Below are 24,307 nucleotides of genomic sequence, written 5' to 3'. Positions count from 1 at the left end.
GGTGGTGAGCAACGCTCCGTAAGAGACGATGACGGCCATAATTTTACAACGACTATATTATCGGTCGGTTCTAACGTAGAAAGCGGTCGGCGTGCACGACGGCGGGGAACGAGAGGCGATCGATAACGTTTATCGCCGAATCCGTGTTATCGTTTCGCGGATATATACTTTGGAATATAACCGGCTCGTATCGCGTGGTCCCGGGGAATTACCCTTTCGTACTTATACCTATAGACAGAGAGAGGGGGAGAGAGGGAGAGAGGGAGAGAGAGAGAAAGAAAATCTCGTAAACGATACATTTCCTCCGCGTCAAAGGAAAAAGATTGAAAAATAAAAACCAGCCAGCCGGCCTCTGTCCGCGATTATCTCTCAAAGCCAAAAAGCAATTTCGTTCGGTTTCGACCGGTCGGTCGTCGCGTCGTACAAATTCCCTTCGAAAGTTCAATATACCGAGCCGTGACGCGGGTCGAAAGCGTGTTCGTTCCATCGACGCGATAAAAATATCGTGAAAATTACCCCGGGACGTGGGCACGAAATTAGCCCTGGCGTGGAAATCACGGGAGCGCCGCGCAAAAAACTGTCAACAACAGCGGGGAATATCGTTAACGAGCTGGCTCTGACTCGTTTCATCTCCGTGTGCGCGTACACGTAGCACCGCGACCCGACGCGACGCATCCATTGATATTCAACATTAAATTTGCATTGGGCGCACGCACAGTTAGAGTTTTCGCGAGGCCGGCAACGATCGGCTGCCTACTCAGATTCGAGGGCGAAGCGCGCGAGGAGGGGTAGCGATCGGGAGGCGGCGAGGGAGGCGGACGAGGTGGCAGCAGCGGCGGTGGGTTAGGGTAAAACAATCACGCAGGCCTCATGCATGTTAATGCGTTGTTAGGGGCGCGTGAGAGAATCGGGGTTGGCTAGGATTGAATGCCCAATATCAGCGAACCGCCCTCCAAGCCCATACCGTTTTCCTCGACTCGCTCAGGAACCAATATCAATCTCGTCGCCGCTCTGCTGCATGCGATCACGCAAAAGCACCCAACGAATCTCTGCCCCGCGACCGATTCCTCGTTCACCCTCGTCACGGCCGAGTTTCGATACCTTTTTTGTAGCGTTTTTTTGCACACCAGTATCTCCCATGGGTGGAGATTAATGGATCTTAAGTTTTACAGGGGTGGAAAGACGATTTCGCTCTCGAAACTTTGGTACCGCTGAGATTTAGAGAATCGTATCTCGATTCGAATTCGTAGTCGATAAGACAGGGTTAAAACGATGTGGAGAAATCCGGGGCTCAAAGTGGTAACAGCGTCGATAGTCGAGTAAATACAAAGGCTCAAAGTATCAATCTTCGATGAGAGAAGCCGCAAGGGCGAACAGCGGTTCCATGTGGCACGGTACGGCGCGTGGAAACTCCAAGTGGAAAACAGGTTCGTTTACTAGAGGCTTCCTTCCGATGCTTCAAAGTCCCAAATGGAACGTTATTACACCGACGACCAGTTAGGATACAAGGGCCCCGTCTGTAAGGATCGTGGAGTTAAGGAAACTACCTAGCGCCGAAAGGCAGTTGATGCGAAACTAGTTTCGCGGCCTAGGATACACGTCGGACGGACAGGGCAGAACAGAGGAAGAGAAAGAGAGAGACAGAGAAAGAGAGGAAGAGAGAGAGAGTGACTGAGAGGCAGAGAACGGAAACGTGGAACGGGGACGATGGAGACGGAAGGGGGCGGGTCGACTGTTTGCCCTTCGAATGGAAGTTCTGGGGGTTGAGGGTGGCCGTTCCCCGGGCTCGAGTGGTACTTACCAAATCGACACGGGCCAACTCAATACATCAAAGACCTTCTCTAGCGAACAGGGCAGCGGTTATATGGAGCGGCAGTCCGCGCCACCTCCGATGTCCATACATAATCATGGCCCCGTCTTTGTCCCTCGAAATTGATTTATTATTCAAAGTGACGCGTGTTTCACAATGTGTATTTACCACGATACGGTTTCGGGCGTGAAACACGTCCGGGGACCCCGGTGGCCACCTTTGTACCGTATACACGTAACTCGCATACATATACGATGAAGAGTGCGCGCTCGCGTGCACAAGCAGTACGAAGAAATTTACCTTTACCTTAGATAGAACTCGTCGAGGACCCGTTGCGCTTTCGATGTCGATCGATGCGTCTGGAATACGTTTCGGGGCATTGGTTTTTTGCAACTGCTCGCGATGTGGTTTGGTTACGAATGAATCGTTTCGAATGGAAAGGAAAATGTCGAGGTTGTTGAAAGTAATTGGTTCTTTCGCGACATCTTTATTACGTGTTATGAATATAAGAAAGTAGCTTATTTGTACTAAGCGAATCTTTTTAGTCTTTGTCGCGATCACGTGATTCGATTATTTTTAAAAGACGCACCGAGTTGTACTTATTTGTCAAACGCCATATTATCGGCATAATAACGTCGTGTATCGCAGAGAGAATCGTATCGTTGCAGAAAACAGCTTGTAGCATCGATCCAAAGCTGCGTTGCTAAGAGGTACGTCATATATAAAAAGGAATTTGCCGAAAACTAGCTAACGAGTAGGAAGATCGATCCCGAAGGCGCGTGTGGACGCTGTGGTAAGGAGGAGGTTGCAAACCGCGACCTCGGCAGCAAGCGAAAATATTGACAGAAAACAACCGTCCGAAGTTAATTAAACTCGGTGAGCTGTGTTTCCCGGTGCCTTCGCTGCCCTCCACCGGCATACACTTCGAGTAGTAATTTCCTGATGGTGTGTACGTGGATCCTGACCGACCGAACGAAGTGGACAAACAGCAAGTTTCCCCAGCGGTACGTGTTCCTGATCCGAAATTGTGTTCATATATATAGATATATAGAAATCCCCTTTCTGCGACTTTGTACGACTTCCTCGAGGGCCCGCCATCGCTACACAATAGTATCCTTTGACCTTTAAATGTAACTAGACCGCACTAATAATTATTACAGACAGACGAGATTTACTGATCTACGGAAGTTTTCGCAACCTAATATAGCACGATTATATCGTTATTAAGATATAATTAATTAATTTTTCGAAAATCTAAGGTAATTAATTAAATATTCCTAGAAACTATAGCTTCGATAACAAAAGATAAAACCTTGACACTTGTTTCGTTTACAAACGTAAAGTTTACGAAGGCATCAATAGCCGTCGTTAAATCTCTTCCTTAGAAAACCTTTCAGAACTTCCAAGCAATGGCAAGCAACGATCGCGACGTCCTGGAAACCTCGGTTATCGAGCGAACGAGGACGCCATAGTCGGCATTCCCGTCGACGCCATCCGGACGAATTCTTCGGCCCTTATTACACATGCTCGCGTTGCACGCTGAAAGCCACCCCCTGTTTCACCCGCGTAGCTTCTGCTGGGTCCGTGTGTCGCCGGATTTAAGGTATATCGTCATTCGGTACGAGACTCGGAAGAAGCCAGAAAAGCCACGTCACGCCTGCTCTTTCTTGTCTCTCAAAGTCACGCCGGAATGGACCATTCTTCGAGATGCATTCCTCCTTCTTTTTAACCCCGTTCATCCGACTACCACCGTCTCTTTTCACCCATCGTGTCTCGTTCTATTCCCTGAGGAATACGAGCTGTCTCTCAGCCAGCCTTATAATCCTGAGATATGAGCGCGTATTACGTGGAATAGTAAGTTGCCACGGACTACTGGGGGGTCTACGAGGAGCTGATGCTGCGAACCGAACGTGTATAACCCCCGTGGAACTCGTACGTTCGTGCCAAGGGTGAAACGGCGGCTGGCCAGATTACCAGAGAAATCTAAATCAGGATCAGAGTTGCTGGACTTCCGGGCGAGTGAGCAACAAACGGGCCCCCAGATGTTGTCGAAGCTTTCCTATTCGGCTGGCCGTGTCGCAGTCGAATTTCGACGTTATTTTCGAAAGTGTCAGCTTGCGGCTATGAAGTCAATTTCCTCCTACCGTAATCTCTAACAGCGATTAGCATGCGCTTAGCCGATGAAGATATTCCAGGGTCTCGAGTCGAGTCAATTGCGAAGCAACGAAGAGGCTCGAATAGCGGTACGCGTGTGTGAATCCTCGGTTAGCAAAATCACGGGTAATAAGAGACTCCTGTTAAGCGGAGATTCCGCGATACGACGAGCCGCGCGTTCCGCGTAAGCGACATGCCATTAAGAGGAACGCAGTGGAATCAATCGCCGGTAATGATCTCGGATCCTGGGATCCCCGTGGCTCGTATATCTGTTGGATATCTCGCGGCGCGACTAGCCGGCTGTTAGAAGCGCGCTACGCGGTGGCCCTAGCCACTGGTGGCCACCTCCCCTTTCTCTCTTCTTCGCGTCGCTCATCTTACCTCCCCCGACGAGAGAGGCAACATCCGGCCGGTTTGAAAACGAGGAAGACGGGGTTAGAGATAGAGTCAAGTCGGTAGGCAGATGACGCGTCAGATAAGGCGTCCTTAGGCTTAGTTCTGAAGCTGCGCAAAGGCCAAGCCAGCTACCGTGCTGCGTTCGCGCTCAACTACCTCGCGCGGATCGAGGACCACCCGAACGAACGCTCCTGGCGAAGAATGGAATTCGCGCGCGATGCCTCTAGGATTTCAGCTCCGGGGTATCGCGTGCAACTGGAATTATCGTCTGGCACAATAGGCCAAAACTCGTCTGCTTCGTTTCTTTCTCCCTGTCACTCCCTCCCTCTACCTCTGTTCTCTCTCTCTCTCTTTCTCTCTTCCTTTCTCTCTTCCTTTCTTTCTTGGCCCGGTCGGATTCCTGCGCACCTCTTCATCAACCGTGGCAATCTCCGCACCGATTCAGTGGCAGGCGAGAAGAAACGATGGTAGTAGCCGGAATCTGTAGAGATCCGACCCGTTTGTTGCCGCTGTGTCGGGTCGTTGCTCGTTGTTGAAGAGGTAGCCAACCCAGCGACACAATGAGACCGGTGGTATCGCGTGGATCAAGGGCCACGCGTAAGAGAGACAAACGGGAGGAGAGGGTGAAATGGGCGCGGGGTGATCCGTCCGGCTCATAACTCATCAGCCGAGGAACCCCACCCTCTCTAAATCTTCGCGAAACATACTGGCTTTGACGTTTCGCCCAGGCGAAGAACCGTTGTTACATTATGCAGCAGCAGCAGCGCCTCTCGCTTCAAGGTGGGACGAAGTACAGTAGGAGAGAATGGGTTGGAAAGAGAGAAGGTGGAGAGAAGAAGGAAGAGACGAGATGCCCGAACGGATAAATCCTTTTTCGTCGGACGGACAATAACGCGGCGGCTACGCGGCCCACAAAAAGGGATCCTCTGCTCTCTCTGATGCCTCACTGTGCTGCTCGCCGTTACAGCCCGAACTGGATCGTCGTATCCGTGGTTCCATTCATGGTGTGGTCTCCGCGCTGGCCACGCGCGAATACGATATCGTTCGCTGCAGGTGCTCCCCGCCGCACCGTATCTCGGTTTCTGCTCCTTCGCGCGTCACGGATCAGGATTACTTTGACGCAGAATATTTTGATGTTAACGAGCTTTAGATTGTCTCGTAGTTCGATCATCTTGGTTATTTTTGAACCACGATTAACTGGCTTTTTATCAATCGTTCTTTAACAAATTCGTGTCCCAACCCTAAGACACACCGGCCATCAAGCAAAGACGCTATCATCCGCTTCACGTTTCTTTCGTTACCAAAAATACGTACCGGCGATGCTATATAGATATCGAATTCTTGCTCCGATTAAAAAGTCGCAAACTAAACCAGTACTCTAACCAACAACGACCAAATATGTACTTACTTCGTCCTGCGATTGGTCCAAAATTGTCGAGCCGGAGGATCAAGCCTCTCTTCGAAGCTCGAAACACGGAACTCGTGACGATCGCGTTCGAAGAAGGTCTACGAGGAGATGGAGGAAGAAGGAAGGCAGAGTAGGCGGCTCGATTACAACGGAACAGAGAGCAGCAGCCGGCCTTCTAGAAAAGTATCCTCCGGCATAATGTCCCGGCCGGTCCCTGTCTTCTCCTCCGGCGTTTGCTGTCTTCTGCCGGCTTGACCCGCGGGCCCGCCGGGTTAGATTCCTACGCGGAGCCCTTCGCGTACACAATGCAAGTTATTGCGGCATCCGCGGGCCCGGAGGAACGGCAGCGTCCGCCGCTGGCGCCAGCGCCGACTCCAACTCCGGCCCGCATAAATCCTGCACAGGGGCCCGCCACACTCTCTCCCCCTGTTGCTCTCTCTTCACGAATTCCTCCTCTGTTAAGCTCCTCTCTTTCGGGCCACTTTTCAGCCCCATCGACGCCATCGCTTCAGTTTGCTTCGCGTAATGACAGCGATCTTGCATCGACGTTTGACGTGGCAAAAAAGTTAAAGAGATCGCAAATACAATTAAAAAGATAGGTGGTTCGCGATACGTTGTTCTGCTCCGTGGACTTCATACACAATCGAACGAGAATTTTCTGATTCCAAGAACGACAGGAACAATGTACGGAGTTTAAAGATCCGAAAGTCGAATGGTATGTATCTTGGCATCGGCTTTCTCGACCGTCGCGTCGGTTCGGCCAAGTGACTGGCCTTAACTTATGGCCGGAAATATTATCCGCTCGCCGACATCGTATTGTTTTCATTTAAGGGTATTAAACTGGCTTATATCTGGTTGGACACCGGTGCTTCGTTAGCAGCAAGAACCCCGCCTTTAAATGACTGTCGCTACGTGGATACACGCGAACGTTGCAACCGTGGAATGCAATTATCCTTGTCGGTGTCAGCCTTCCGCGAAATGAAAGAAAGGTGTACGCCTAAAAGGAAACGAAAGTAACAAGATTTTCTCCCGATTGTCAATAAATAAGCGACTATCTCGTCGTAAATAAAATTTAACACCGTGTAAGAGGTTTTCTTCAAACATTTATCCCAATTAAATCTATCAATTGCCTGAAACCACGAGTCAAATGCGGCGAAGATTTTACTTGAATTGCAAAAAACGGACGATAGATGGATGTACGGTTTAATAGGGCTCATTAACCGTATCCAATGAGCGGTTCCTGATTAGGGTTATTTATATGGGGAGAGAAGGCAAAAAGATCGTTCGATCTATCCTGTTAATTTTCTTCGAACATCTCCCTGAGAACGAAAACCAGAAAGCTACAGCGCTGGTGGTCCAATGACGAAGCAAGGATTATCCAGAAGCAGAACTATCCTCCGAAGCATCTTTATTCAATGAAAATTCATGAATTTATTATTTGAAAAGTAGAAAAGCCAGATCGATCCCATCAAGAAACCGTCAACGTCCACCGAAACCAGCGAGCAACATTTACTTTAACTCGACGATCTAATAAAACCACCGATAGCCAATTTCCTAGGTCTCTTTGAACTCTGGCAAATCGACTTTCATCGTTCCTCCGCCTCTCGAATAATAGCCTCTCCCTCAAAGAAATAACTCTCTGGAAGATCGTCGCGAGCAAAGTCGCACGACTCATCCCCCTCGAAAGAAACCGTCCTATCCTCGCCGGAAATCACGTTCGAGTGATTCTCTGGAGTAGGAGAACTCGCGAGCACGGAGGAGCGCGGTCGGGGGTTGGTCGCAGCCAAAGTCGGCCAAGACGATGGCGGGAAGAGAAGAAAAAGGAGATGGAGAAGGAAACAAAGTCTAGGAATAAGGAGGAAGCAGGAACGAGGTGGAGAAAGAGGTCTCGCCGGATAATATACTTCGCGAAGTACGCTCGTCAAACACAAGCGCGAGCAAGCGGGGCTTGCCGGATATATTAGGGGATGCATCTCCATAAAAGTTGGAGCCGAGCAGCGAGTCAACATCCCTTCGTTTCGCGTAAGAAGGAGCAAGAGCCGGACCGAGCGGGGTGAACGAGAAGGTGAGCGTTTCAGAGCGAGCCAGAGAGACGGAGGAACGCGATAGGAAGCGGGATCGGGCTCCTTTTTCCGCTCGAAGCGTTCTCCGCGGAGGCAAAGAAGCGTCTTTCGGCAGCAATCACCGATATTGAGGGTTTCATTTCGTCCCTACGCCGGTAAGAGCCTTCAGCGGAGAGGCAAGGGATGGTGGAAAGTGGCGAACCAGGACGAGAAGCCGGATTCGAGGGGGTGGAGAAGAGGGAAGTGCTGCGCTCCGCTCGAATCGAGGGGTCTCAGGTCGGACGAGAAGAGTTGCCGGATGCACGAGCCACCTCCGCGCTTTTATTCCTCTTTACTATCCACCACGTCGATCTCTCGTTGACGATGTTGCGGATTCTTGATAAAGGAAAATAGGGTCGAGTCAGAAAGATATTTGTTGCCAGACTACGTAAAATTTGCTGTAATTCGTCAAATTTAACGATTTTTACACGTTTTAGCAGTAAATTTTCAACTGTGTTTAACAGTTACTTCGTTTTCAGTTGAAGAGTAAATTAGTTTTTAAAAAGTATTCTCCCGATGTGGACGTCGAACGGGCCGAAATCCTAAACAGATTTCGAATGTTTACGGAAGACTTATCGATAGCACGTTGAGAAGTTAATCCGACGTCGTCAAACGTCGTGGATTGTTCACCGAATCCGAGAATTACTAGGGGGTTCAGAGGATTATCCGCAAATAATTAGTAATCCAGCGTCCAAATAAAGCGTCCAGGTCACTGCTCACCGCAGTCACGACCTTTTTCTCCACTGACACGAAGGACCCCGCCCAGTGTTTGTTCGAACCAGGCAAAGTTTAACTTCAAACCAACATCGTTCGAAAACTTTGAAAGAAAGCGCGTTATGCTTCGATCCTGCGTTTGAGCTCTTTCGCGAACGTGTTCTTTCTTAGCTGCAAAAAATTCTCGACCTATAATTAAAACACGAAAGAACGATACAATTAGAAGAATAAGAACGTCGATGTCGAAACACCAATCTTGCAAAAAAGATAGCTTTCCGGCTAGTAAAGGTGATTTCTACACCGTTCGTGGCAACGTCGATTCCTTTCGAATTCGATGTGAAAAACCAATTCTTAAGAACACGATCCGCAATTTCAACAGTCGGCATCGAGAAACGCGTGCTCAGGAATCTACACTTTGCTGTGGTCTGTAGACACCCGGTGATTTAGTAACATGCAGCGACTCGAGAACAGTAGCGACGAACAATTTGGCTGGCCGGCAATAACTCTCCGCGTGTCCGCGAGCGAGATTCTTGCATTAATTAGACGCAGTAGCAGCGGCACGAGTAGAAGGCAGTAGAAGCCAGGAATCGAGCAGTCGTGGAAGTTAATCTGGAAGTAAGGAGTGTTTGGTCCTGCAAAAAGGATTAACGTGCTTGCCTCGTTCGGAGGTGAAAGAGACGACGGAGAAGAAGAAGCTCGACGGTATTCGTCCGTCTTCAGGGGTTGGAAATCGGGGTTGGACTCGCGCGAGACCAGCAGCCTTGCACTCGGTGCACAGCCAGTGCTCGCTTAATCCGTATTCATCAGCAGTTATAGGCACGAGCTAAGGGGGTAAGGAGCTAATCCGGCTGATCCGCGCTCAGCCGACGCTCGCCCCGCCCCCACGGTTCTGGGTCATCTCTAAAACGCGTTATACACCGGTAGCAGCGAGTACCGACTACCAGCAAGTAACACCAACCGTGCGAAACCTCCTCTCACCCTCTTAACCCCCTCTGGAAAGCCCTTTGTAATTTTCCAACGGCTTAAAGGAAAGAAAGAGAAGTTGCTGCATTCACAAACCTTCTACTTTTCCGAAACGTTTGCTATTTTTTTTAACTGTCATTGGATTTATTTGCTTCGATTTGATTTTAGAAATCTATAGTCGTTTTATAAGACATTAACTAAGTGAGATGGAATAATGCCGACGAATTTTATCCAGCCAATTGCTTGTGCGACCGTATTTTCTCTGATGTGTCACTTGCGTCCGTAGGTATACGATCGCAAGAGGACACGAGGGGATGGAGACGATACAGCGTACGAGGGAGCGGGAGAGATGCTGATAGTGGCGTCGCGACGCGAGGCGAGGCGTCGTTCCGATAAATCAAATTGACTGGTGCGACGTCGAGCGCAGCCAGGATCCACCTTCTCTCCTGCTGATCCTCCGCTCTCGATAGAACGGCGACCGTCCATATACAACGTGTCCAATCGCAAATCCCTTTAATTCGTTCCTTGCAGTATAAGTTTAATCCGAATTAAACTGCACAGGACGGCACATAAATTCGGTGCAAAGGCTGAGCATTAAAAGGCGCGGCCTCCGCGTCCTCTGCGTCCCCTGTGTTACCGCGACACCGATGGCCGATCTCGTTCCACCCCCGAGACCTTAAGTGTACCGTGTTCGGTGGATCCAGCTCGTGCTCCGATTCCGTGAAATCGGCTTGTTATACAATGCAGAATGATAATGCGACGGAAAATTGCTGTTCTCGATGATACGAGTCTGACGGTTCTCGGATGTGATTGTTTAGAGAAGATGGAAATAAGATGCAAGGATATTGCGTGATGTTGTAGACGGTAAGAGGATTTTATTCTTTTCAGTAGTCTTGTGTTACATTTTAATCGTTCGCAAAATAAGTTTTAAGACTTTCGAAACAGATGCTTTCCTGGGCAGAAAAAATATTTGTTTTTATCAGTTTTTAATAATACACACGCGACATCTGTTATATTTTTGCAAAGAAGACGTAATTTTGAAGACGTAAAATTGAATAGAAGCTCTGTCGGAAACAAAGTTTATTAAAGCACTACGTTACATAGAAGTAACATCAAATGTGGAAGGATTAAGCATTTGTGTAAAAAGGTTTTAATAAATCTTCAAACGAATCGGTAGAAATAAAGGCAAATGGTGATAAATCTAAATGATTAAGTTCGGATATAGCATTTCCGACGGCTATACGGATGGAACATTCGATCTTTTCTCTGCCGATTTCACGAAGGCGAGCCGTAGTTCGCTATAAAATCGGTTTCGTGTCGACGGGACGCCGCGTTCCGCGAAATTCGCTGACGTTCCCGAAAACGATCAAGTTGCATTACACAGGAAGTACAAGTTTCTGCATTAGTACACGAGGCCGTGCCCAGGAAACAGGAAGCAGCGTTGCGAAACGTAGCTAGTATTTGGATTTCGATGTGGTAAGCAGTAGTCGAAAACTCTCGTAGTTCCCCGACGTTGTCGCTCCGTTGCGTCGTATCAAATATTTCAACCTACGGCTCGAAGAGAATTTTCAATCTCGCTATTCAAATCGGACGAAAATTTTTATACAATCGGCTAGCCCTTTCGTTTCGTTCGCATCGTAAATAACTCCCTGTTATTCTCTGCATCAATCATTGCCCTCATCCTTCGCAATTTCTCTCGAAAAAGTGGAAGATGTAAACGTCGATCAAACAAATGATACACGCGCGACTATTCGAATAATCTTGGGCACTGGGTCTTTCGATTACATATTTCCTGACAGATTCGCACTTGAACAAAATACAATTTTGTCGCCTGTTCTATCTTTTCTTCTTTATCAAAAAGAGAAGAATGCAGAAATTTCGGAGCAAAACAACCATCAGCCAAAATAAATATCCTCGACGTCATCGTTCCTCATTTGTTAAATCTACCCTATGTACGTGAGCGAGACGAGGCAGTTTCTTTCTCGAACCCGCCCTTCCTCCACGTCGACCGATCAAAGTGTCCCTGTCCTGATGACGATGTGTGCGGAGAATGATCGTGAAACAACGTGTAGCCCGTGCACTGTGTAGCGAATGGCCGTAATGAGCGAGACACGCGCGTATCGCCCGCGATTTCTCGATGAGATCGCGAGGGGTCCACGTCCGCACAGACGACCACCGTCGACGACAGGAGGGAGGGTAGCTCGACCGTCCTTTGTGCAGTTTATGGGCTCGACAACGCGTTATGATTATTCACGGGGTTACTGTGTTTTATTGCTCCGCCTCGGTCTGCCAACGACGAATGCGTCCAAGGTGTTAAACCGTGTCATACGAACTTACGTCGTGACGGTTCGTTAACTATCCCTTTGTAGGGTCTGTTTGATTTTCTGCCGATATATATGACTGTGATCTGTTTTACGGTTATTCACACGAAAGCTATTTGGTGGATACGAAGTAAAAAGTACAGATTATTACGAGAGAGTTGACGTTGCTGTACTTTGAAATCGTGGAAAGTAAATTAGCAAATTAAGAAATGAAAAAATTAGGAAGTTGTTGAAACGATTGAACCTTCGACAGTGTAATAAGATTACGATTTAGAGCGTAATTATTTCTTCGTCTTCAGAATTTCCTACGTTTCTGGCATCGGCTACAAAAAACACATGCTTCCAATTTTTTATAGAAAACAATTTTTACATTAGGAAAATTAAATAAGCTGTCGAACTTCCCTTTCAGATCTAAATAGAATGTCAAGAGATATTTCTCTGGACAAACGTAAAGGAATTTTGGAAATTCTGAAAAGACCCCTCGGCCATTGTTAACGACCGACTATGCGTTCGGTATTCGACCGGGTTCCCGATGAAGCGTCCCGTACAACGGACTAGGTAGCGTTATTGAGAATATTGGTATCATATAGAGAGGCGAAGGTACAAGCAATAATACGGTGGAGCGATCATCTGAAACCTGCGTGGCTGGCATAGCTGGTCTCATTCGTCGCATATCGACGATGTCCAGCGGCCGATATGAGATATCGTCCAGCGAAGCGGTAATCCACACGGCGCGCGACGGTAAACGTATATTGCCGCGATATTTCATAAGGCCGACTGGCATACCGCGTAACGTCACACCCTGACGGCGATTTCCCCGTTTCCGGTCGACTTCCGACGAATTTTTCCACATACTTATATACTGCGTGATGAAATTCTCTTCGCGATAGCGTTTGACAATAGGAGAAAGTATTCGTATATTTGTATTATAACTTTCATCGTCGTTGAACCGAACTAACGAAAATTTTCGCAGTGCTCGTCGATCTGGACGTATCGCCAAAGTTCTCGACCTCTGTCGCCGACAGGAGGAGATAAATTTGGCCGTGGCATCGGAAGAATACGTCTCGCAGCGTGGGTTCATCTGGAAACAACGATGCAGATGTACCCCTGCGTTTCTCCACTCGACACGTCCATCAATATCGCGGTAAACCGCCGAGTCCTGTCAAACTTTCATTCTTGAACACTGCCGATTAAAATTATTTATATATACATATATGTAGACGCGTGTTCTTTGGTGGAGGAATATAGAATTCGATAGTATAAATCGTCTGAGAAAATATCACAAACAAAATGTTACGCTAAGGCGACGTTGCTTCTTAACGGATTAGTTTTCCACGTTTCCATCGCTAAAATTAGACGCAAACATCGCGGGTAGAGTTCCTAACCGTTTTCCCGTGGTTATCCTTATCATTTCCTGGTAATCGGTGTTAATTTAATTGATGATCCTTCAACCGCGGAGAGCCAACAGCGAGTTTTCTCACGTGTTCTATGGCATGATGCATCAACGGATACTCGTGGTAAATCCTGTTATCTCGCCGCGCATTACGAACGCGTTCGCATAAAGTCCCTTTCAACCATAATCGGACCACGGTGTAACATTTCTATTCCGGAACGTCTCGAGAACCAGAAGAAGAGGAAGGAGCCAAGAGAAGAGAAAAGAAGGGAGGAGCAACAGAGAAGAGAAAAAAGGATTCGCTCCCTCGAAGCGCACAGGTAGATTCGCGATAATACGAGGAAGAGGAGTCTAATCGGCGAACACGTACGAACCGCGCGATTTATCAAACGAATGTATTCTAATGCGCTTCCCGGCCCCTAGTCTTCCTCTTCGCGGCGATCTTCTTCGTGCCCGTCTTATCTTCCATCGTACATTAAGTCGCATTAAATGGGCCGTGATTCTGTGGCCTTCCCCGTCGAGAACAATCGTTGAACCCTTAATTGCTGGCTTACACTTATTAAACACCCCACTCGGCCTCTTGGCCCCCAGCTTTTGGCGAAGGAAACAGTACCTGTTCGGGTATTACCTCGATCTGTCAAGACGAACAAGAAACTTGTAATTTGAAATATAAAGGTAATCACTGTGCTGAACCGAAAAGATAGTTCCCTGGAACACAAGCGTATCTGACGGATTATTTCTGACAGATCCGATACGATCATAGAGATAGGTGCACGGATCGACTAAAAGTTTGACATAAGCTTTTACTTCCAGCTTTGCATAGTGGTAGTGGAAATTCCTTTATTCGAAGCTGCATGGAAACACTGCTTTCGAATATCCTCGAGAGGTCCCATACGCGGAGGTTCACAACGAAATCAGGAGATGATCGTTGATCGTGAAAAATGTGGGAATCAAAGGGTTAACCGCAGGGCGATTCGCATGGCTACCGCGACCGAATACAATAACGCGATACCGGGCCTTCACGCGGCTTGGTCAAAGTGGCAGAATCGGTATATAGGAGGGAAATTGCGGAAGAGAAACAAAGAGGAAAGAAACGATGAAACGCGGGAAACAGAGAGAAAGGGGGAAGGAGACCAAAGGTCGGGGGGTCAGTCGTATTAATATCGCATATCGGACAGACGTGGCAGAGGCAGCAGAGCCCGTCCACCAGGCCGATATGAAATCATCGCGCCGGACGAGGGAGTGCTTCGCAAATAGTACGGCATAATTGGAATCCATCCGGCAAACACGGCATCGGTCGTGCTCCAATCAATCTGTCGCGATGTGCTCTCCTTCCTGACTGCCTCGAACACTCTCCGGTCTCTGTGTCCGCTCGTAAAAATTCTGGTTGACATGGCCAAGAAACCCAGCTCGGATTTGTAATTAATCGACGGTCCTGAGGACCGAAAGTCGACTATGAATTTTATGACGGTGTGGCAATAAAGATTGCGCGACGCGACGCCTTTTCGTAAAAGGTTCCACCATGGTGGATGAGAGAAGGGTTGGGGAGGGGGAGGTGGGGGAGGGGTTATGAACGCGGTCGTTGTCGAGTCGACAACGATATATCTTTCGTCGGTGGATTCGTGCGAGAGGAACCCTTGACTCTTGCGTCCACCGATCGTGTTCTTATAACGTCTTCCTTTCTCAGCGATTCCCGAAATTAATAGCCGGCTAAGTGGCGGTTAAATTATTGCCTCGTAAATATCTCCGCGCCCTCGAGCCGCGGCCCCGTTTCCGTTCCTCTCTCTTTCTCTCTCTCTCTCTCTCTCTCTCTCTCACTCTCACTCTCCCTCTCCCTCTCTCCTGGTATCTTCTCACGCCACGAAGAGGGTGCAAACGTCCCCGAGATTCTGCTTACTCCACGACGCCTCTGTGTTTGCTACGGATCTCCGACTGGTAACTAGATACCCTCGATCGTGTGTTTGGATCGCTCTATCTGAATGCGACTATTTGGATGAGCAATTCGTCGAAGGTATACTTTGTGAGCTATTCGTGGAAGTATTTATACAAACACGTATCTGTACTTGTTTCTTTGACCGTGGTGTTAAAAGATGAGGAGAGGGTGAAATACAAACTCGTAAATATCCTCGCTTGACCCTGCGTATCGATAGTTTCCTCTTCCTCTTCTAGAATCTGACGAAATAAGAAAAATCACTCCAATCGTAAAGCATCGAATATTTTTGTTTGCATTTAGATAATGTTCGATTCCACGGAGTTGCGAGATGAAAACTTCGCCTGCGGTGCCAACCGACCAATTAGATGGAATACTCGGTAACGCTCCGCTTAATTATCCCACCGCGTTTCGACGATGCTTTACAATCGGTTCACGTGCACGTGAGCGAGCGTGCGCGCGCGACCGCGCCACGAAAAGGCTACTCTCACAGCAGACGAGTGCACAATGGCCCCGGTTATGAGCGTACGCCTCGCTTCGAAAGGAAAACCACTTATTATCTTACTGTCAGGAGGGTGGTCGATTGCGCCGCATCGGCAGGAACGGTAACGAGCGCAGCAATTACCGCACTCTTTCATAGAGCGATAGCGAGAAACCAGAAAGCTGGCCGTCTTGGCAGAACAATAGCCCGCGTTTCGAGCTTTCGCGACCGCTATCGAGATAATTCCGCGTTGCCCCCGCCCTCACCACCGTGTCCGACATTTTCTCGACGTGCCTCGATCATGCTTTCGACGATTATGCTAAAAAAACATCTGACACGGAGAACGATCTTTCGCGCGCGATTCTTACAACTCGAGTTCGTTACGATTGAAAAATTATTCTTCAGGTCTGTTATTATACACGTAGGATGAAATTTTCAATTTAATTATCAAGAAACATTATGTATCGTCAAAGATATCAACCGAGATTTTCACGTCGATACCGAAATAAAAGCATCCAAGGATCGACTAGATTTCATGTAGCACTTTCACGCCAAAAGTATCCACAGTCGTGTTGAATGCGACGCGAGGCAGTCAACGTTCGCTGCAACCCCGGTCGCTGGCAGCCCTTTCAAACATCGTCGCCTTCGCCGGTGGTTTTCTTACGGCACGGCCGGGACAATAATTCCAACAATTAGATCGCGGCTATACGTTACGAGCTTTTTTCCAGCGCGAGGGTGGCCAGAAGCAAAGCAGCAGCGGCCAGGAACGCAACGACGGGGTGACGGTGGCGGACGGGCGGAAGGGGGAAGGAGGGGGGAGGTTACGAAGACCATGGCACAAGGGGGATGAGGAACATGGCCGCACAGGCTCGACGTCTCCACCTTTTTATTGTGAGCGCCAGAGGCAGAAGGCAGAATGTCTGTCTGCTACGAGGTACGCGCGTGTGTGCGCGCGTACGCGAGCGTGCGAGCGAACGAGAAAGAAGAAGAGGAACATCAACGGCAGGAGGTGGAGGTGGAGGTGGAGAAAGAGAAGGAGGTGGCGGTGGTGGAGAGAGGAGCAAGCACCGAGGTGGTAGGCACCGCGACGACGTCGGAGAGAACGAGAAAGCAACCGGAGGGAAAGCGAAACGAAGGAAGGTGGCGAAGAAAGAGGAAGTGAGAGAGACACGGGAGAGAGGATTTTGCGGAGGAGGCTGGCAGCCAGCACCTCTGACTGGCTGGTTGGCTGCGGAACAGTCCTCCTGCACACTTATTCGCCTGGTCGTACGGCGGTAGTCGCGTTTATTTATCGGCGGTTGCCGTTGAGTGGCGCTAGCGCGGCATTTTAATTGCACTCTTATAGCAGCACCGAGCACTCCGGGGCCCTCCAGGCCGCCGCGCCGCTGGCCCCAGAGGGCCCTCCTCGCTCCCTTGTAACCCGGCCCCACCACCCTCTTTGCCAGCGAGCCGCACGCCGCCTCCGCGACCTCCGTTCAGTCCCCTCTTTCCTCCTTTTCCCCTTTCTCTTTCTCGTCGCGTTGCCCCGTATACCAAATCACCTCCTCCGCCTCGTTCTCCACCTTCCACCGCGCGTATTTCTCTCCGTGTCCACCGTTCATCGTCGCCGTTCCCTTTTCACCCTTACCACCACCCCCGTGAGCACCGGTGAGCAAACGCTTATACGCGACCACGACGCCGACGTGGGAAATGAAGGTGCCGGATCGGCAGCGGACACCGAGACGGACCGAATTACCGAGCTGAGTTTTTTATTCTCAACTGGCGCCTCGTCGCCACGACGCTTGTACGGCCCACCGGTGTCTTGCTTCGGTGGTTCGTTGCTTGTGGCCTGTGGGAGCCGCGGAAAGTTCACCGGCATGCAACCGTGCTCTAGACGCGTTGGACGATGTAACTTTTCAGAATTCTATCAGAATCCTTTGCTGGGCAAATTGAAATACTCGATTCTAAGAGATAATGAAAGAAGGCGAAGAAAATTTTGACCCACTTCGTAACGAAGTCCTCCGTGTTTACGAAGAATTCAATAAACGGATAAAATACTTCGCAACGCGAGATACGGAGCAACAGTAAGTACTTATAATTTTCCTGCGAAGTAAATTCTAGAGCACTCGTTTGTCATTCCGCGGCGAGAATGCTAGCGCGTAGGCGGTCAACCCTTTCTTCGTCGCGCGATTAACCATGCACGGCGCACGTAAGCGTGTACGTACGTGAGAGTACTCGCGTGAAGATGCGCGTCGGTATAAGCTCGCCTCCCCGAAGGCTCGTGTCCGGCGTATTTCAACCGAGTTATCATCGCCAGATCTACAGGGACTACGCGAGAAATTATTTATTAGCGCGGGACCCCTCCTTCGTCGCCTACAGAGGGAGAGAAGTTCTTCCGCGCGTGGAGACGCATCGTAAAAAAGATTAACGAGCGTCTGACCAACCCTGACGCTCGGCAAGGAGCGCGAAATCGGACGCGAAACCAGGCGAAGGCGAGATGATCGCCGCGGGGGTGCACGATTGCTTTTGATTTCCTGATGCTTCTCGACAAACGGTCGGTCACATTATACTTCAGAAATTTAAGAAGTACGTTAGAATACGTATGTGGCGGTACTCGACCACGGAACTTTCCAACGGTTTCGCGACACAAAGCTCTATACCATCAAAGCATAAGGCTGACATGCCTAATGTACCATAGATATCCCTACGGCTCTTTTGCCGAATATTCGGAAGAATGCATACGCGGCAACTGTCATGGACATCTAATAAACGCGTGCGTAATGGGAATATCGAGGGGCAACAAAGAAAAGAATCCGTTTGGTTTCGAACAAAAGATTCATTCTGCCTCGAGCTACGAAGTGCGAAAGGTCTAGGGCCATAGCAAAGCAAACACAATTCGAGATACGTGATTATTAACTCTTGATTGTTAATCGTTGGTCTTTGATAGTTAATAGTTGATAGTAAATTGTTGACTGTTGATTGTTAATTGTTAATAGTTTAGTAAACCTTTTTTGTTGAACATCAAGAGTATTTCTTGTGGGCACCTTCACCAACAACCACCTCACGTAAAATAAAAATATACATAAAGATAACTTGCGACGCTTCGCAAATAGATAACATGGGAAAGCTTAGCATTTGCAGACTGAAATATACCTTCTGTGCCTGGGAAAGCTGAAAGTTGAAAGTCGGTTGCCGAAAGTTGTTTTACCGTGCATCGCGGAAGCAAGGCATCGAGGATGGAAAGAAGGGCTGTTTAGAACGTATCCCGCTTGTGTGCACGGTAATCCCGGTACCCGGGCATTATCGTTACCCTCAGGACTTTTCGACACCGAAGAATTTCGCCAAGGAAAATATTTGTCGGGCGTGTCCGGCATCGTGTATAAACAGATCGACTGCGATGGAAACGCGATTGTGTCGGACAGGTACCAACCAGTTAATGTCCGCATCCCTTGTTCCCGCGTTGTTCTCGCCCCGTCTTAAATGGAATTTCAGAGTTTCGTAGCCGTAGATATCTCACAAAGATACAGAAAGCACTTTGGGTATCGCGTAAATGAGTTTGTGAATTTTTTCTCTATATCTACGCGGAGTAACTCTTGAGAAAGCAGGATGTAAAGTTCCTTGATAAAATCTGAAGAGATTTACTAAATTATTGATCGATGTTTCGATAATCTGACTGGAGAAGGTCTGCACGGGTATTTGCAAGTATATCTTTGTGTTTAACTGCTTCGCAAATCTGAATTAACTGCATATAAGATCACTCTCGTTCGAATGGTCCCTAACAATTACCGATATAATAATACGATGAAATCGAAGAGTCGTGTCTTATCGAAATAAAAGACAACATTAACTTTGCCACAGATATCTGCAGATTCGTAATATCTCCGTTATATCTTCCACGAACACGCATTCCCTACACCCTCAGCAACCACGGTAGAAAACCCAATATGAGAATTTCAATCACAGCGTCGCTTCGGGTGCCAGTAATTTTTAATTCCCCACCGAATGACGCGGTGGAGAGGATAGGAAGGAACGAAATTGCGGATCCTCGATCGTGGGAGCGTTGCAGGAGGATTCACGTTCGGGTGGCCTATAGATCGTAGACGCAGCAGCGTCACCGAAGCCGGGTGATGGCCCGTCAAGCATTCCTAGGCGTTCTGGTTTCGCCTCTTTCTCGTCTCTTTGTGAGGGGGGCGCGCGGTCGCGCTACAAATCCGGCAAACTCTCGCGAACGACGTCTCTTGAATAATTCAGCGAGACCGGTCGCGGTGTCCTACGGGAGCACGGCCGTTGATTGCCTCGGGAGAGTGTGATCGGCTCGCGCACAGACCAAGCGCACCGCCAGGAAATTCTCTAAGATTCCCGCTCTCAAGGTCCGCCACGCCGCCGATTCAGAAGAATTCGAATTAGGATACGCCGCGTGTTAGTTCCTCCTCGATTGATGGCCACGCATTTAGCGAAGAAATATTTGAATCGGTGAACAGGAGAAATTATATTCGGAAATAGGGTAGAAACGTAGAATAGAATATCGCGGGAAAACAGCGGCTATATTTTCTATACCATTGGTAATTCTTCGGAACTTCCATTAATTGCTCGTTTTCCGAAAGTACCGTTAACCACTAGAACGGAAATGAAAAAATTAACTGTCGGGAAACTCGCACCCACGATCGGCGAACGCATAAAACGTTTCTTTCGAAGAACAACCGATGGCGCCGACTTTCCAGTCGATGTTTCTTCGAGTTTCTATCGTAAACTCACCGGTTGCACGCTACTTTCCGGTGTTAATTGTAATTTATCGTCGGAAAGGGCAAAACGGCGTAATAATCGGGGTAGTCGGGCGCATTAATAGGATTCAGACATCTTGCACGCTTCGTACGCGATCGTGGCATCGCGCACGTTCTCGTTAAAACATTACACAATCGTATCTCTCGGGGGCAGATCCACCGGAAGCGTTCGACGGGCCCGATGAACGTCCCCGGAAACGTCTCTGCGAGAAGAAAACCCCTACTTGGCAAGAAGATCGAAGATTTTGCTCCTTGGTTGCAAAGGAAGTCGATATTGCTTTTATTAGCATATTAATCGTAAGACTCTCTGGATGCAGTTCGAGATAACGTTGTGGCGATAGACGTTATTCCTGGCTGGTTCGAACTGAATTTGATTCACTAGGACTTGGACTAATTTTAATTTTAATATGTATATCGGTTTTTCGAATATAATTTCTCACAAAATAATTGAGCAAGTGATTCGTAACCAACGCAGTCATCCAATAAGTAATCGATCAATTTTATTTAAACTCTATATCCATCTCTTTTCCTCCATATTCATCGATTCTAAATATGTATGCAAAATTACGATAATTTCTAAAAGCGTTTTTTCAAGACGAACAAGCATACTCTTTCACACGTTTCACCGCGGTAATCGCGATCGAAAGCTTCATGCACCGCGTCTTCTGCCAAGAATTCCTGTTTCTCACCTCCGAATGCGATTTTCCCGAAAAGGAGACGCGGTGTCCGGAACACAATCGTATCTCGCGGAGCCGGTTCAGCGCGACGCGTTGCGCGGAAGTGTGCACGCGGTGCGGCGGATCCGCGTCGGCAAAGTGGAAACGAGCGTCGATGCATCGCATCACGGCTCGTTTGCGATTCCCCTGGTAGACGGGGTACCCGTGGGACGCGTTCGTGTTGCGTACCTACCAAGAGGACTTTGCCGCCGCTTAAGCGCGACGCATTTACATTACCGGGCTACCGTTAGCAAAGGAAGGCCGGCCTCCTCGGGAGGATCCTCGAATCTACATAAATATTCGCAACCGAAGAGGGCGGCAGCTTAATTTTTTGACACGTGTAATTCCATAGAGGGCGATCGTTAATGGACCTCTCGCGTACACGTATGCAGATTTAAGGAAGGAAGCCGATCGCTCGAACCAACGATCCGGTCATGGTGGAGCCGCTGTCAGGGGCCCGTCACGACCCCCGTCGCGTCGATCTCACTTAAGCGCTGATTAGCAGTTCCGAAGGCAATAGAGCGAAAGTTGGTTCGTGTAATTTCTCGAAGGTATTCCTTTTGCTCGAATCTCTCGACTGCTTGACCTGGCGCCTAGCTATTTCTTGCTGAAGCATAGCGTGGTAAAATAACGATATGGTGATATAAAACGAAGACGTTGATTCTTTACGTATGGTATGGAGGAGGTGCGAAACGATTGAATATTTTATCACCTCGTTTTAATAACTATATTTGCGGTTACTTAGGTACGATATAACTATGATATTCAGAGAACATGTACAAATTTATACACGACGATTGTCTAGCTAGTTAATGTAACAAGAATGTAACAACATGTAAAGTAGAAAGGAGAACTTGTATCCGCGACATAGTTGGCGATACTACCTTTGAGTCAAATCATAATTATAAAAATACCTACTTTTAATTGGTATTATTATGAAGATAGTCGCAGAATTCACGAAGCAAACACGTAGTCGTAATCGTTTGTACACCGTAAAAATATGACAGAATCAGCCGTGAGAGGTGGTGGCCGTAAAAAAGTATCTTGCGTGCTTAATGGACTTCCAAGCCGGCCGTTATCTTTCAATTTCAATCTCATATTAACCGGTAAAGTATAAATTACGAAGGCAATCGCGAACGATCTTCCAGCCTCACGCTTCGTTGGCCGTCCTCTTCGCGTAATTTATGGCGCATCGGTTCGCGATTTATCGTGATTTTATGGTTCACCGAGACGTTGATCGTCTCGCCGGTGAGTTTGAGTCTCGCACATTAGCTGAACGGCGAACAATTAACCTTAATGGTGGCAATAACACGTTACACCCTGTGTTGCGCGCCTGGTCACCACCCTTCGATCGCTGTTTTTGCTCGTAATTCGACGAAGCCTCGCTCTTCCGGCTTGGTCCTCGTGAAAATGTCACTATTCCAGTTATTCCAAACAAGCGTTCGCAATTTATACTGATCTCTACTACTCAAGGTATCCCAACGATTATCTTTCAACTGCGACATTTTTAACACGTAAATTAATCATTTTTGTCTTTGAAAATAAGATTACGAATATGTAATACATGATAAATAGCCCCCGTTCCAATTTTTCGTCGTTCTTATTGAGATATGTATAATTTTGTGTATTAGACTAGATTGACCGCGTAGTAGTGACACGCGTATGTGAATATGAGCGTGCGGAAGTATGTGTGTGCGCGGCAGAAACAGATGAATGTAACTGTTCCGTTAGCAGTGTGGTATGGAATATGGTGGGACAAAGAGAGTACTGAGACGCGTGCAAATGTATATCGACGAAGATCCTGGAAATCGTTTATTAAATAAATCTAAAACTATTTTAATATGAATTCTAAGTGTAACCTTAGTGTCCCTTTACTTTTATTTCGCTAATTAAAATCCACGATTCTCAACAGTTCTTCTCGCTACTTCTTCACGTTCGTATCTATTCAGATATCTTGTTTTCAAATTCTGGTGCGCTTTATTCGCGAAAGCTATGGAACACACAAGAAATAGTAAAATACACCGAATAGCAGTATCAAGCGTTAAAAAAGTTATATATATTTCAGTAATCTGTATCGGGAAATGTAAGATTTATTTCGCGTTATCAACTGCGACAAGAACAGCGAGCTTCGTACAACCTATAGATATTCTAAATATTGTACGATTTATAGACGTTTGTATTGATTTACGAAAATATTGTAATTTATAGTTATACAAATCGTAGAAATAACCGCTTCTCTTTAATAGTAATATCTCGTAGCAGCGGCTAAAGAATCGTCTTCCGATAGTCGAAAATATTCCGGTCGCCTAAAACATCTCCGAATAAAACCACAGATAATTCACTATCAATTAATTGAATCAGCGAAATATCTCGCGACCCTTATTAAAAGAAACGACCACCTCCCCGTTCTCGGCCGAAAACCTCCGTGTCTACGACTTCGCTGTACAAAAATACCTCGGCCTGACAATCTTGCCATCGAGATCTAGCTAGTCGAACGACTAGCTCTCTGGAATATTTCGCGCTAATTGTCAGAAGGTTATCGGCGATCTCATTATACGCATACCAGCTGCGTGTATCGTTGCGTTACGGTTGTACGCGGCTGAATCCTCGCCGGTCGTCCTCGCCGAAGGAAAGAGACGCGAGAAACGCTCGAAAAGAGCGAGCGAGAGAGGGCAGAGGAGACGCGCAGGGAGGTTTTACACGGGCGAACGTTCCCTACGCTCGTTTAGTTGGTTCGCGCGAACGAGGGTGATGTCACCGTGCCTGTTCGATCCGCTATCGCGAATTTTAATGATGGTGCAAATGTCTCGGCGGACCGGCGCTATATTATCTTGGAGTTTAGGCCGGATGCGAGGCCGCCCACGCTAGCCCCGGCCACCATTCCTCCGCTCGCTACTTATACTCGCCCGTCTGTCCACGGAATTTCGGCCTTTGTCTCTTTCTCCTCATGGCCAGCTATCCGAGTGGCAGAGCTCTCGTGTTTCGATTCTTTCGTTTCGATCACTGCCTCTTCTCTCGCGCGTCGCATGATGCTGCGTTCTTCGCTGATGCGTTTTTCATTGGGCTGATGGGGTTGAGGGATGCTTTGCAAGTTGGCTGTCACGTAAACCCTTTTACGAGTGGAGCAACCTCGAAGATAATTATATTTTTTCTCAGAAG

Source organism: Bombus affinis, chromosome 1, assembly GCF_024516045.1.
Source record: "Bombus affinis isolate iyBomAffi1 chromosome 1, iyBomAffi1.2, whole genome shotgun sequence".
Lineage (NCBI taxonomy): Eukaryota > Metazoa > Arthropoda > Insecta > Hymenoptera > Apidae > Bombus > Bombus affinis.
The sequence above is the reverse complement of the archived record's forward strand: the minus strand, read 5'-3'. Positions refer to the sequence as shown.